General features: G+C 38.4%; 1 protein-coding gene across 2 annotated transcripts in view; it reads right to left on the bottom strand.

The window, feature by feature from the left end:
- The window catches only part of LOC135508898 (mitochondrial glutamate carrier 1-like), an 83,730-nt gene that overhangs the window by 54,368 nt on the left and 13,579 nt on the right, over window positions 1–15,783 (bottom strand). Inside the window, exon 1 of one of the 2 annotated variants that reach the window (XM_064929119.1) lies at window positions 9,543–9,733. The exons of the other annotated variant lie outside the window; for it this stretch is intronic. The gene's annotated coding sequence lies outside the window, so the exon portion shown is untranslated. Of the gene's footprint in view, window positions 1–9,542; window positions 9,734–15,783 lie in introns of those variants that run through there. 2 annotated transcript variants of the gene reach the window in all.

Genomic DNA, 15,783 nt, shown 5'->3' with positions numbered 1-15,783 from the left:
TACTAGCTAGCTTAATGCAATATATATTAACAATGTCTGTTTCTAGCATGCTACTAGCTAGCTTAATGCAATATATATTAACAATGTCTATTTCTAGCATGCTACTAGCTAGCTTAATGCAATATATACATTAACATCGTCCTCAATATCCTCCTATCACAGCCATTAAACTCTGTAACTGTTTTAAAGACACCATTGGTCTCTTGGTTGAAATCCCTGAAGGGTTTCCTTCCTATCTGGCAACTGAGTTAGGAAGGAAACCTGTATCTTTGTATTTTTGTAGTGACCCAGTCTGTAATACCAATATGTTTCAAGCAGACCACCACAGTCCCTGTGCCCAAGACAGCGAAGGTAACCTGCCTAAATGATTACTGCCTCGTAGCACTCACGTCAGTAGCCATGAAGTGCTTTGAAAGGCTGGCAATGGCTCACATCAACACCATCATCCCGGGAACCCTAGACCCACTCCAAATCACATAACGCCCCAACAGATCCACAGATGATGCAATCTCAATCGCACTCCACACTGCCCTTTCCCACCTGGACAAAAGGAACACCTATGTGAGAATGCTGTTCATTGACTACAGCTCAGCCGTCAACACCATAGTGCCCTCAAAGCTCATCACTAAGCTAAGGACTCTGGGACTAAACACCTCCCTCTGCAACTGGATCCTGAACTTCCTGACGGGCCACCCCCAGGTGGTGGCCCCAGCCGACTTGTAAGTCGCTTTGGAAGCGGTAGGTAACAACACATCCGCCACTCTGATCCTCAGTCGCTTTGGACAAAAGCGTCTGCTAAATGGGATATATTAACAACACATCTGCCACTCTGATCCTCTACACGGGAGCCAATTCTAGGTCCAAAAGGCTCCTTAACAGCTTCTACCCCAAGCCATAGGACTACTGAACAATTCATCAAACAGCCGGGCTTTTTGCTTTGACCCCCCCCCGCCCTATACCCCCTGTGTATAGCCTCCACATTGACTCTGTACCGTAACACCCTGTATATAGCCTCCACATTGACTCTGTACCGTAACACCCTGTATATAGCCTCCACATTGACTCTGTACCGTAATACCCTGTATATAGCCTCCACATTGACTCTGTACCGGTACCCCCTGTGTATAGCCTCCACATTGACTCTGTACCGGTACCCCCTGTATATAGCCTCCACATTGACTCTGTACCGGTACCCCCTGTATATAGCCTCCACATTGACTCTGTACCGGTACCCCCTGTATATAGCCTCCACATTGACTCTGTACCGGTACCCCCTGTATATAGCCTCCACATTGACTCTGTACCGGTACCCCCTGTATATAGCCTCCACATTGACTCTGTACCGGTACCCCCTGTATATAGCCTCCACATTGACTCTGTACCGGTACCCCCTGTAAATAACCTCCACATTGACTCTGTACCGTAATACCCTGTATATAGCCTCCACATTGACTCTGTACCGGTACCCCCTGTAAATAACCTCCACATTGACTCTGTACCGTAATACCCTGTATATAGCCTTCACATTGACTCTGTACCAGTAACCCCTGTATATAGCCTCCACATTGACTCTGTACCGTAACCCCCTGTATATAGCCTCCACATTGACTCTGTACAGGTACCCCCTGTATATAGCCTCCACATTGACTCTGTACCGTAACACCCTGTATATAGCCTCCACATTGACTCTGTACCGGTACCCCCTGTATATAGCCTCCACATTGACTCTGTACCGGTAACCCCCTGTAAATAACCTCCACATTGACTCTGTACCGTAATACCCTGTATATAGCCTTCACATTGACTCTGTACCGGTAATCATATTGGTAACCCCTGTATATAGCCTCCACATTGACTCTATACCGTAACCCCTGTATATATCCTCCATATTGACTCTGTACCGGTACCCCTGTATATAGCCTCCACATTGACTCTGTACCGGTACCCCCTGTATATAGCCTCCACATTGACTCTGTACCGTAACACCCTGTATATAGCCTCCACATTGACTCTGTACCGTAACACCCTGTATATAGCCTCCACATTGACTCTGTACCGTAACACCCTGTATATAGCCTCCACATTGACTCTGTACCGGTAACACCCTGTATATAGTCTCCACATTGACTCTGTACCGTAACACCCTGTATCTGTGTTTGAAATTCACTGCTCGACTGAGGGACCTTACTGATAATTGTATGTGTGGTGTACAGAGATAGTCATTCAGAAATCATCTTAAACTTAAAACCTATTATGTGACTTGTTGGGGAAAAAAGGGTTTAAGTAATTATTGACTAAAGATATTTCAGCTTTTAATTTGTAATTAATTTGTACAACTTTCTAAAAACATAATTCCACTTTGACATAATGGGTGTTGTATGTAGGTCAGTGACACAACATCTACATTTAAACTATTTTAAATTCAGGCTATAAACATCACAATATGGAAAAAGTCAGGGGTTTGAATACTTTCTGAAGGCTGTAGGCTGCTACATTTATGGAAACGTTTTTTCTAGTGTCTGTTGGGAATGATGTGGAATCAGGCTCGCTAAATGAGTATCGGAGGAATATGGAGAGAGCACCTTGAGCGTTTTTATTTGTGCCCGGCCAGCGCAACCTGCGCAACCTTTCCGTGAATCTGACTGGTCAAAACACCCTGCAGCAGCACTCCGATGTGAAGGACACAACTGATCCACTATAGAAACAGAGAAACAACTGATCCACTATGGAAACAGAGAAACAACTGATCCACTATGGAAACAGAGAAACAACTGATCCACTATGGAAACAGAGAAACAACTGATCCACTATAGAAACAGAGAAACAACTGATCCACTATGGAAACAGAGAAACAAAACAGAGAAACAACTGATCCACTATGGAAACAGAGAAACAACTGATCCACTATAGAAACAGAGAAACAACTGATCCACTATGGAAACAGAGAAACAACTGATCCACTATAGAAACAGAGAAACAACTGATCCACTATAGAAACAGAGAAACAACTGATCCACTATAGAAACAGAGAAACAGAGAAACAACTGATCCACTATGGAAACAGAGAAACAACTGATCCACTATGGAAACAGAGAAACAGAGAAACAACTGATCCACTATAGAAACAGAGAAACAACTGATCCACTATAGAAACAGAGAAACAACTGATCCACTATGGAAACAGAGAAACAACTGATCCACTATAGAAACAGAGAAACAACTGATCCACTATAGAAACAGAGAAACAACTGATCCACTATAGAAACAGAGAAACAACTGATCCACTATAGAAACAGAGAAACAACTGATCCACTATAGAAACAGAGAAACAACTGATCCACTATAGAAACAGAGAACAACTGATCCACTAACAACTGATCCACTATAGAAACAGAGAAACAACTGATCCACTATAGAAACAGAGAAACAGAGAAACAACTGATCCACTATAGAAACAGAGAAACAACTGATCCACTATAGAAACAGAGAAACAACTGATCCACTATAGAAACAGAGAAACAGAGAAACAACTGATCCACTATAGAAACAGAGAAACAACTGATCCACTATAGAAACAGAGAAACAACTGATCCACTATAGAAACAGAGAAACAACTGATCCACTATAGAAACAGAGAAACAACTGATCCACTATAGAAACAGAGAAACAACTGATCCACTATAGAAACAGAGAAACAGAGAAACAACTGATCCACTATAGAAACAGAGAAACAACTGATCCACTATAGAAACAGAGAAACAACTGATCCACTATAGAAACAGAGAAACAACTGATCCACTATAGAAACAGAGAAACAGAGAAACAACTGATCCACTATAGAAACAGAGAAACAGAGAAACAACTGATCCACTATAGAAACAGAGAAACAACTGATCCACTATGGAAACAGAGAAACAACTGATCCACTATGGAAACAGAGAAACAACTGATCCACTATAGAAACAGAGAAACAACTGATCCACTATAGAAACAGAGAAACAACTGATCCACTATGGAAACAGAGAAACAGAGAAACAACTGATCCACTATAGAAACAGAGAAACAGAGAAACAACTGATCCACTATAGAAACAGAGAAACAGAGAAACAGAGAAACAACTGATCCACTATGGAAACAGAGAAACAACTGATCCACTATAGAAACAGAGAAACAACTGATCCACTATAGAAACAGAGAAACAGAGAAACAACTGATCCACTATAGAAACAGAGAAACAACTGATCCACTATAGAAACAGAGAAACAACTGAGAAACAGAGAAACAACTGATCCACTATGGAAACAGAGAAACAACTGATCCACTATAGAAACAGAGAAACAGAGAAACAACTGATCCACTATAGAAACAGAGAAACAACTGATCCACTATAGAAACAGAGAAACAACTGATCCACTATAGAAACAGAGAAACAGAGAAACAGAGAAACAACTGATCCACTATCCACTGATCCAGAAACAGAGAAACAACTGATCCACTATAGAAACAGAGAAACAACTGATCCACTATAGAAACAGAGAAACAACACTATAGAAACAGAGAAACAACTGATCCACTAGAAACAGAGAAACAACTGATCCACTATAGAAACAGAAACAACTGATCCACTATGGAAACAGAGAAACAACTGATCCACTATAGAAACAGAGAAACAACTGATCCACTATAGAAACAGAGAAACAACTGATCCACTATAGAAACAGAGAAACAACTGATCCACTATAGAAACAGAGAAACAACTGATCCACTATGGAAACAGAGAAACAACTGATCCACTATAGAAACAGAGAAACAACTGATCCACTATAGAAACAGAGAAACAGAGAAACAACTGATCCACTATAGAAACAGAGAAACAACTGATCCACTATAGAAACAGAGAAACAACTGATCCACTATAGAAACAGAGAAACAACTGATCCACTATAGAAACAGAGAAACAGAGAAACAACTGATCCACTATAGAAACAGAGAAACAACTGATCCACTATAGAAACAGAGAAACAACTGATCCACTATAGAAACAGAGAAACAGAGAAACAGAGAAACAACTGATCCACTATGGAAACAGAGAAACAACTGATCCACTATAGAAACATATAAACAACTGATCCACTATGGAAACAGAGAAAAAGAGAAACAACTGATCCACTATAGAAACAGAGAAACAACTGATCCACTATAGAAACAGAGAAACAACTGATCCACTAAAGAAACAGAGAAACAACTGATCCACTATAGAAACAGAGAAACAACTGATCCACTATAGAAACAGAGAAACAACTGATCCACTATAGAAACAGAGAAACAACTGATCCACTATAGAAACAGAGAAACAACTGATCCACTATAGAAACAGAGAAACAACTGATCCACTATAGAAACAGAGAAACAACTGATCCACTATAGAAACAGAGAAACAACTGATCCACTATAGAAACAGAGAAACAACTGATCCACTATGGAAACAGAGAAACAAACAACTGATCCACTATAGAAACAGAGAAACAACTGATCCACTATAGAAACAGAGAAACAGAGAAACAACTGATCCACTATGGAAACAGAGAAACAATAGAAACAGAAACAACTAGAAACAGAGAAACAACTGATCCACTATAGAAACAGAGAAACAACTGATCCACTATAGAAACAGAGAAACAACTGATCCACTATAGAAACAGAGAAACAACTGATCCACTATAGAAACAGAGAAACAGAGAAACAACTGATCCACTATAGAAACAGAGAAACAACTGATCCACTATGGAAACAGAGAAACAGAGAAACAACTGATCCACTATAGAAACATAGAAACAACTGATCCACTATAGAAACAGAGAAACAACTGATCCACTATAGAAACAGAGAAACAACTGATCCACTAAAGAAACAGAGAAACAGAGAAACAACTGATCCACTATGGAAACAGAGAAACAACTGATCCACTATAGAAACAGAGAAACAGAGAAACAGAGAAACAACTGATCCACTATAGAAACAGAGAAACAACTGATCCACTATAGAAACAGAGAAACAACTGCTCCACTATAGAAACAGAGAAACAACTGATCCACTATAGAAACAGAGAAACAACTGATCCACTATAGAAACAGAGAAACAACTGATCCACTATAGAAACAGAGAAACAACTGATCCACTATAGAAACAGAGAAACAACTGATCCACTATAGAAACAGAGAAACAACTGATCCACTATAGAAACAGAGAAACAACTGATCCACTATAGAAACAGAAACAGAGAAACAACTGATCCACTATAGAAACAGAGAAACAACTGATCCACTATAGAAACAGAGAAACAACTGATCCACTATAGAAACAGAGAAACAACTGATCCACTAAAGAAACAGAGAAACAGAGAAACAACTGATCCACTATGGAAACAGAGAAACAGAGAAACAGAGAAACAACTGATCCACTATAGAAACAGAGAAACAACTGATCCACTATAGAAACAGAGAAACAACTGCTCCACTATAGAAACAGAGAAACAACTGATCCACTATAGAAACAGAGAAACAACTGATCCACTATAGAAACAGAGAAACAACTGATCCACTATAGAAACAGAGAAACAACTGATCCACTATAGAAACAGAGAAACAACTGATCCACTATAGAAACAGAGAAACAGAGAAACAGAGAAACAGAGAAACAACTGATCCACTATAGAAACAGAGAAACAACTGATCCACTATGGAAACAGAGAAACAACTGATCCACTATAGAAACAGAGATACAACGGATCCACAATAGAAACAGAAACAACTGATCCACTATAGAAACAGAGAAACAACTGATCCACTATAGAAACAGAGAAACAACTGATCCACTATCAGAGAAACAACTGATCCACTATAGAAACAGAGAAACAACTGATCCACTATAGAAACAGAGAAACAACTGATCCACTATAGAAACAGAGAAACAACTGATCCACTAGAAACAGAGAAACAACTGATCCACTATAGAAACAGAGAAACAACTGATCCACTATAGAAACAGAGAAACAGAGAAACAACTGATCCACTATAGAAACAGAGAAACAACTGATCCACTATAGAAACAGAGAAACAACTGATCCACTATAGAAACAGAGAAACAACTGATCCACTATAGAAACAGAGAAACAACTGATCCACTATGGAAACAGAGAAACAACTGATCCACTATAGAAACAGAGAAACAACTGATCCACTATAGAAACAGAGAAACAACTGATCCACTATAGAAACAGAGAAACAGAGAAACAACTGATCCACTATAGAAACAGAGAAACAACTGATCCACTATAGAAACAGAGAAACAACTGATCCACTATAGAAACAGAAACAACTGAGAAACAGAGAAACAACTGATCCACTATAGAAACAGAGAAACAGAGAAACAACTGATCCACTATAGAAACAGAGAAACAACTGATCCACTATAGAAACAGAGAAACAACTGATCCACTATAGAAACAGAGAAACAACTGATCCACTATAGAAACAGAGAAACAAGAGAAACAGAGAAACAACTGATCCACTATAGAAACAGAGAAACAGAGAAACAACTGATCCACTATAGAAACAGAGAAACAACTGATCCACTATAGAAACAGAGAAACAACTGATCCACTATAGAAACAGAGAAACAACTGATAGAAACAGAGAAACAACTGATCCACTATAGAAACAGAGAAACAACTGATCCACTATAGAAACAGAGAAACAACTGATCCACTAAAGAAACAGAGAAACAGAGAAACAGAGAAACAACTGATCCACTATGGAAACAGAGAAACAACTGATCCACTATAGAAACAGAGAAACAACTGATCCACTATAGAAACAGAGAAAACTGATCCACTATAGAAACAGAGAAACAACTGATCCACTGATCCACTATAGAAACAGAGAAACAACTGATCCACTATAGAAACAGAGAAACAACTGATCCACTATCTGATCCACTATAGAAACAGAGAAACAACTGATCCACTATAGAAACAGAGAAACAGAGAAACAACTGATCCACTATAGAAACAGAGAAACAACTGATCCACTATAGAAACAGAGAAACAACTGATCCACTATAGAAACAGAAACAACTGATCCACTATAGAAACAGAGAAACAACTGATCCACTATAGAAACAGAGAAACAACTGATCCACTATAGAAACAGAGAAACAACTGATCCACTATAGAAACAGAGAAACAACTGATCCAGAAACAGAGAAACAACTGATCCACTATAGAAACAGAGAAACAACTGATCCACTATAGAAACAGAGAAACAACTGATCCACAGAAACAGAGAAACAACTGATCCACTATAGAAACAGAGAAACAACTGATCCACTATAGAAACAGAGAAACAACTGATCCACTATAGAAACAGAGAAACAACTGATCCACTATAGAAACAGAGAAACAACTGATCCACTATAGAAACAGAGAAACAACTGATCCACTATAGAAACAGAGAAACAACTGATCCACTATAGAAACAGAGAAACAACTGATCCACTATAGAAACAGAGAAACAACTGATCCACTATAGAAACAGAGAAACAACTGATCCACTATAGAAACAGAGAAACAACTGATCCACTATAGAAACAGAGAAACAACTGATCCACTATAGAAACAGAGAAACAAATCCACTATAGAAACAGAGAAACTATAGAAACAGAGAAACAACTGATCCAACTGATATAGAAACAGAGAAACAACTGATCCACTATAGAAACAGAGAAACAACTGATCCACTATAGAAACAGAGAAACAACTGATCCACTATAGAAACAGAGAAACAACTGATCCACTATAGAAACAGAGAAACAACTGATCCACTATAGAAACAGAGAAACAACTGATCCACTATAGAAACAGAGAAACAACTGATCCACTATAGAAACAGAGAAACAACTGATCCACTATAGAAACAGAGAAACAACTGATCCACTATAGAAACAGAGAAACAACTGATCCACTATAGAAACAGAGAAACAACTGATCCACTATAGAAACAGAGAAACAACTGATCCACTATAGAAACAGAGAAACAACTGATCCACTATAGAAACAGAGAAACAACTGATCCACTATAGAAACAGAGAAACAGAGAAACAACTGATCCACTATAGAAACAACTGATCCACTATAGAAACAGAGAAACAACTGATCCACTATAGAAACAGAGAAACAACTGATCCACTATAGAAACAGAGAAACAACTGATCCACTATAGAAACAGAGAAACAACTGATCCACTATAGAAACAGAGAAACAGAGAAACAACTGATCCACTATAGAAACAGAGAAACAACTGATCCACTATAGAAACAGAGAAACAACTGATCCACTATAGAAACAGAGAAACAACTGATCCACTATAGAAACAGAGAAACAACTGATCCACTATAGAAACAGAGAGACAACTGATCCAATATAGAAACAGAGAAACAACTGATCCACTATAGAAACAGAGAGGTTGAGAAATAGGCTAGCCTACCCAGGCTGCATCACATCCGGACGTGATTGGGAGTCCCACAGGGCAGCGCACAACTGTCCCAGCGTCGTCCGGGTTTGGCCGGTTTAGACCGGCATTTTAAATAATAATTTGTTCTTTAACTGACTTGCCTAGTTAAATAAAGATTAAATAATAAAATAACAATTCAATGTTGAGTAGACAGCAAACTGCACATCTGACAAACTACAGGTTTACAGACCTAATGTGGAACTTCTTATGTGACATTCCAATGTGACTTGAAACGTTACACACACCCACACACACTTCCTATCTTTACTTTGTACCTTGAAGACTGATAACACTGATAAATAACAATAGAAGTGTTGAATAAGCAATTTACATATGTTCCAACTTGTGCTCTATTCCCTATGTAGTGCACTACTTCTGACTAGGACCCATATAGCACCCTACTCCCTAGCCCCCATAGGGCTCTGGTCTAAAGTAGTGCACTATATAGGGAATAGGGTTCTATAGGGCTCTGGTCTAAAGTAGTGCACTATATAGGGAATAGGGTTCTATAGGGCTCTGAAACAGAGTCTAAAGTAGTGCACTATATAGGGAAGGGAATAGGGCTCTGGTCTAAAGTTGCACTATAGGGTTCTATAGGGCTCTGGTCTAAAGTAGTGCACTATATAAGGAATAGGGTTCTATAGGGCCCAGGTCTAAAGTAGTGCATTATATAGGGAATATGATTCAATAGGGCTCTGGTCTAAAGTAGTGCACTATATAGGGAATAAGATTCAATAGGGCTCTGGTCTAAAGTAGTGCACTATATAGGGAATAGGATTCAATAGGGCTCTGGTCTAAAGTAGTGCACTATATAGGGAATAGGGTTCTATAGGGCTCTGGTCTAAAGTAGTGCACTATATAAGGAGTAGGGTTCTATAGGGCCCAGATCTAAAGTAGTGCACTATATAGGGAATAGGATTCAATAGGGCTCTGGTCTAAAGTAGTGCACTATGTAGGGAATAGGGTTCTATAGGGCTCTGGTCTAAAGTAGTGCACTATATAGGGAATAGCCTTAGTTACCAGAACAGCAGAACATTGAACTCTTTACGCTACAATGCTACAGTCAGTCCCCCTAACAAGGGTTATGTTCATTAGGTCACAACAGTAACAAAATATTTTAAAACATTTTGCAACAGAAAACGTAAACAGGGATTTCTTATTAGACAAGGATAGGTGTCCCTCCCTTTTTTTAGTCAGTTTTCTTCCGTTTGTTGCCGAATAAACAAGACCCTGGACTCCAACTGAACTGCAGTGACTACAGATACAGAACATCAACTGATAACCAGCCTGGTTAAAGTGTCGCCAAAAGACCCAAGCAGAACTAGGCCCTAAATGAGGCAGATAACAGTCGGGGCTTGACTAAACTGACCCTTGCTCACCATTAAATCCTCAACAGTTGGGCCATAAAAAAATACCTGTGCTATGCTGAAACACACAGGGTCTGATCCTTACAACAGGCCTACATTATGTACTTGCTGACTGTCATACCAAAATAATCTAATTGAAATAATCTAACTATAATTATCTCACTAATCTAATTGGAATAATCTAACTAGAATAATCTAACTAGAATAATCTAACTGAAATAATGTAACAAAAATAATCTAACTAGACAAATCTAAGTAGAATAATCTAAGTAGAATATTCTCAGTAGAATAATCTAACTGAAATAATCTAACTAGAATAATCTAGCTGAAATAATCTAACTGCAATAATCTAACTGCAATTATCTAACTGAAATAATCTAACTGAAATAATCTAACTAGAATAATCTAACTGAAATAATCTAACTAGAATAATCTAACTAGAATAATCTAACTGCAATAATCTAACTAGAATAATCTAACTATAATAATCTAACTAGAATAATCTAACTGCAATAATCTAACTAGAATAATCTAACTGAAATAATCTAACTAGAATAATCTAACTAGAATAATCTAACTGAAATAACCTAACTAGAATAATCTAACTGAAATAATCTAACTGAAATAATCTAACTGGAATAATCTAACTAGAACAATCTAACTAGAATAATCTAACTGAAATAATCTAACTAGAATAATCTAACTAGAATAATCTAACTGAAATAACCTAACTAGAATAATCTAACTGAAATAATCTAACTGAAATAATCTAACTGGAATAATCTAACTAGAACAATCTAACTAGAATAATCTAACTGAAATAATCTAACTAGAATAATCTAACTGAAATAATCTAACTGAAATAACCTAACTGAAATAATCTAACAAGAATAATCTAACTAGAATAATCTAACAAGCAAAACTCCAGCTGTTTGATTATGGTTTGAATTTGTAGTTCACATACTCTTCAATCATCCTGCCTTTTTAAAAGGTTTTTGATATGACTTTGCTCTGCCTGGATATGACTGACTGATTATGATGCGTACTGAGGCTACATGACTCGGTATTGGCTGACTGGACATGATGCGTACTGAGGCTACATGACTCTGTATTGGCTGACTGGACATGATGCGTACTGAGGCTACATGACTCTGTATTGGCTGACTGATTATGATGCGTACTGAGGCTACATGACTCTGTATTGGCTGACTGATTATGATGCGTACTGAGGCTACATGACTCTGTATTGGCTGACTGATTATGATGCGTACTGAGGCTACATGACTCTGTATACAGATACTACATTACTAGAGTGCTACAGTACAACAGATACTACATTACTACAGTACTACAGTACAACGTATACTACAGTACTACATTACTACAGTACTACAGATACTACATTACTACAGATACTACATTACTACAGTACTACAGTACAACAGATACTACAGTACTACATTACTACATTACTACAGATACTACATTACTACAGTACTACAGTACAACAGATACTACAGTACTACATTACTACAGATACTACATTACTACAGCACAACAGATACTACAGTAATACATTACTACAGTACAGCAGATACTACAGTATTACAGTACAACAGATACTACATTACTACAGATACTACATTACTACAGTACAACAGATACTACATTACTACAGTACAACAGATACTACAGCACTACAGATACTACAGTACCACAGATACTACAGTACAACAGATACTACAGTACAACAGATACTACAGTAATACAGATACTACATTACTACAGTACTACATTACAGTACTACAGATACTACAGTACTACATTACTACGGATACTACATATACTACATTACTACATATACTACAGATACTACATTACTACAGATACTACATTACTACAGTCCTACAGATACTACAGTCCTACAGATACTACAGTACTACATATACTACATATACTACAGATACTACATATACTACAGATACTACAGTACTGCAGATACTACGGTACTATGGAACTACAGATACTACAGATTCTACAGTACTACAGATACTACAGATACTACAGATACTACATTACTACAGTACTACAGATACTACAGCACTACAGATACTACCATTACAACAGTACTACATTAATACGATATTACAGTACTCCCAAATGGCAATTAATTCCCTATATACTGCACCACTGTTAACCAGGGCCCTATAGAACCCTATTCCCTATATAGTACACTACTGTTAACCAGGGCCCTATAGAACCCTATTCCCTATATAGTACACTACTGTTAACCAGGGCCCTATAGAACCCTATTCCCTATATAGTGCCATACTGTTAACTAGGGCCCTATAGAACCCTATTCCCTATATAGTGCACTACTGTTAACCAGGGCCCTATAGAACCCTATTCCCTATATAGTACACTACTGTTAACCAGGGCCCTATAGAACACTATTCCCTATATAGTGCCACTACTGTTAACCAGGGCCCTATAGAACCCTATTCTCTCTATAGTGCACTACTATTAACCAGGGCCCTATAGAACCCTATTCTCTCTATAGTGCACTACTTTTGACAAGGACCCATAAAAGTAGTGCACTACTTTTGACAAGGACCCATAAAAGTAGTGCACTATATAGGGAATGGGGTTCAATTTTGGATGCAAGCCCAGGACAGGACTTATGTTCAAGGTTAGATGCACTGCAATTGTGATATAATATTCTGCAGAGATCAAGATGGAAGTTACCAGTATCATACCAGCCAGTGTGCCAACTGCCCCAAGCCTACAACATCACGTTGACTAACCGGAATCAACTGCTCTTACTACAACGTCAACCCAGTTTATTTGACTTGCACAATGTGCATGGTGCAACTCAACAAGGCATTCTTATGCAGATGCTGTGGTCAAAACAGTGAGTTAGATGCTGTGGTCAAAACAGTGAGTTAGATGCTCTGGTCAAAACAGTGAGTTAGATGCTGTGGTCAAAACAGTGAGTTAGATGCTGTGGTCAAAACAGTGAGTTAGATGCTCTGGTCAAAACAGTGAGTTAGATGCTCTGGTCAAAACAGTGAGTTAGATGCTGTGGTCAAAACAGTGAGTTAGATGCTGTGGTCAAAACAGTGAGTTAGATGCTGTGGTCAAAACAGTGAGTTAGATGCTGTGGTCAAAACAGTGAGTTAGATGCTCTGGTCAAAACAGTGAGTTAGATGCTGTGGTCAAAACAGTGAGTTAGATGCTGTGGTCAAAACAGTGAGTTAGATGCTGTGGTCAAAACAGTGAGTTAGATGCTGTGGTCAAAACAGTGAGTTAGATGCTCTGGTCAAAACAGTGAGTTAGATGCTCTGGTCAAAACAGTGAGTTAGATAGATGATCTGGTCAAAACAGTGAGTTAGATGCTGTGGTCAAAACAGTGAGTTAGATGCTGTGGTCAAAACAGTGAGTTAGATGCTGTGGTCAAAACAGTGAGTTAGATGCTCTGGTCAAAACAGTGAGTTAGATGCTGTGGTCAAAACAGTGAGTTAGATGCTCTGGTCAAAACAGTGAGTTAGATGCTCTGGTCAAAACAGTGAGTTAGATGCTGTGGTCAAAACAGTGAGTTAGATGCTCTGGTCAAAACAGTGAGTTAGATGCTGTGGCCAAAACAGTGAGTTAGATGCTCTGGTCAAAACAGTGAGTTAGATGCTGTGGTCAAAACAGTGAGTTAGATGCTCTGGTCAAAACAGTGAGTTAGGTGCTCTGGTAATGCCAATACTTTTAAGGTCTATTACACCTGTTGTATTCAGCATTACACTGTAAGGTCTACTACACCTGTTGTATTCGGCGCATGTGACTAATACAATTGGATTTGATCAAAAGAGTGAGTTAATTGCTTTGGTCAAAACAGTGAGTAAGATTTCTGAAATATTCATTTACACATGGCAAATAAACGTGTAACTATATAAGTAAACGATAATACAATGCGTTGTATGGAACATAAATGAACGACGTGGAAGGTGTGTTCCTCGACGCGCTTAGTGGAGTAGGAAAAACTGACCTTCCATGGAGTGGCATTATTTTCCCACAGAACGAATAGAGACCCGAGTTGATTATCCCTTTTATACCATGGCTATAATTTAACACATTTACCTCTAGAAATGTGTTAATTTGCAGGTAGAAATGTGTTCAACAGCCACTGAAGTAGCTAGCTTGTTTACTAGATAGCTACAGCAGTCGCCTTGGTAACCAGACAGACAGACTTGCTAGCTCAGCTAACCAAACCATCAGTCCTAGCTTACTAAGTATGAAAATCCCTTTTAAAAATGACAATAATGTTTTCAATTCAACTGTTTTTTTTTGCTTTGAAAAGCAGCTCAAACATAGAATATGTAAGAATGAAGTAAAGCCATTGAATTCTACCGTGTTGATATTGTAACGACCCTGGATTTATAAGTGCGCGGAAATCGACTCTGCCGCACGAGCATGCATTTGCGGCACAGTCGATAGCGCGCGGGACCTCGGACTAGAGGGTTCGAGACCTGCTCCCTGCTGTTTCATTATATTGTGAGTTATAGAATGAAGTAAAGCCATTGCATTCTACCCTGTTGATATATTGTGAGTTATAGAATGAACTAAAGCCAATGAATTCTACCCTGTTGATATATTGTGAGTTATAGAATGAACTAAAGCCAATGAATTCCACCCTGTTGATATACTGTGAGTTGTAGGGAAATATGGCACGCTCTAGAATGCCCTTCAAGCCAATCAGAAACAAGTATTCAACAACGCCATGGTATAATAGGTGTATAATACAGCCTAATATGAACCTATTAAGTTATGGTTGTAAGAACACCTGCTCTAATGACACATAC

Source organism: Oncorhynchus masou, chromosome 22 (assembly GCF_036934945.1).
Source record: "Oncorhynchus masou masou isolate Uvic2021 chromosome 22, UVic_Omas_1.1, whole genome shotgun sequence".
In the NCBI taxonomy this organism is placed as follows: Eukaryota; Metazoa; Chordata; class Actinopteri; order Salmoniformes; family Salmonidae; genus Oncorhynchus; species Oncorhynchus masou.
This window is presented reverse-complemented; position numbering and strand designations above follow the sequence as displayed.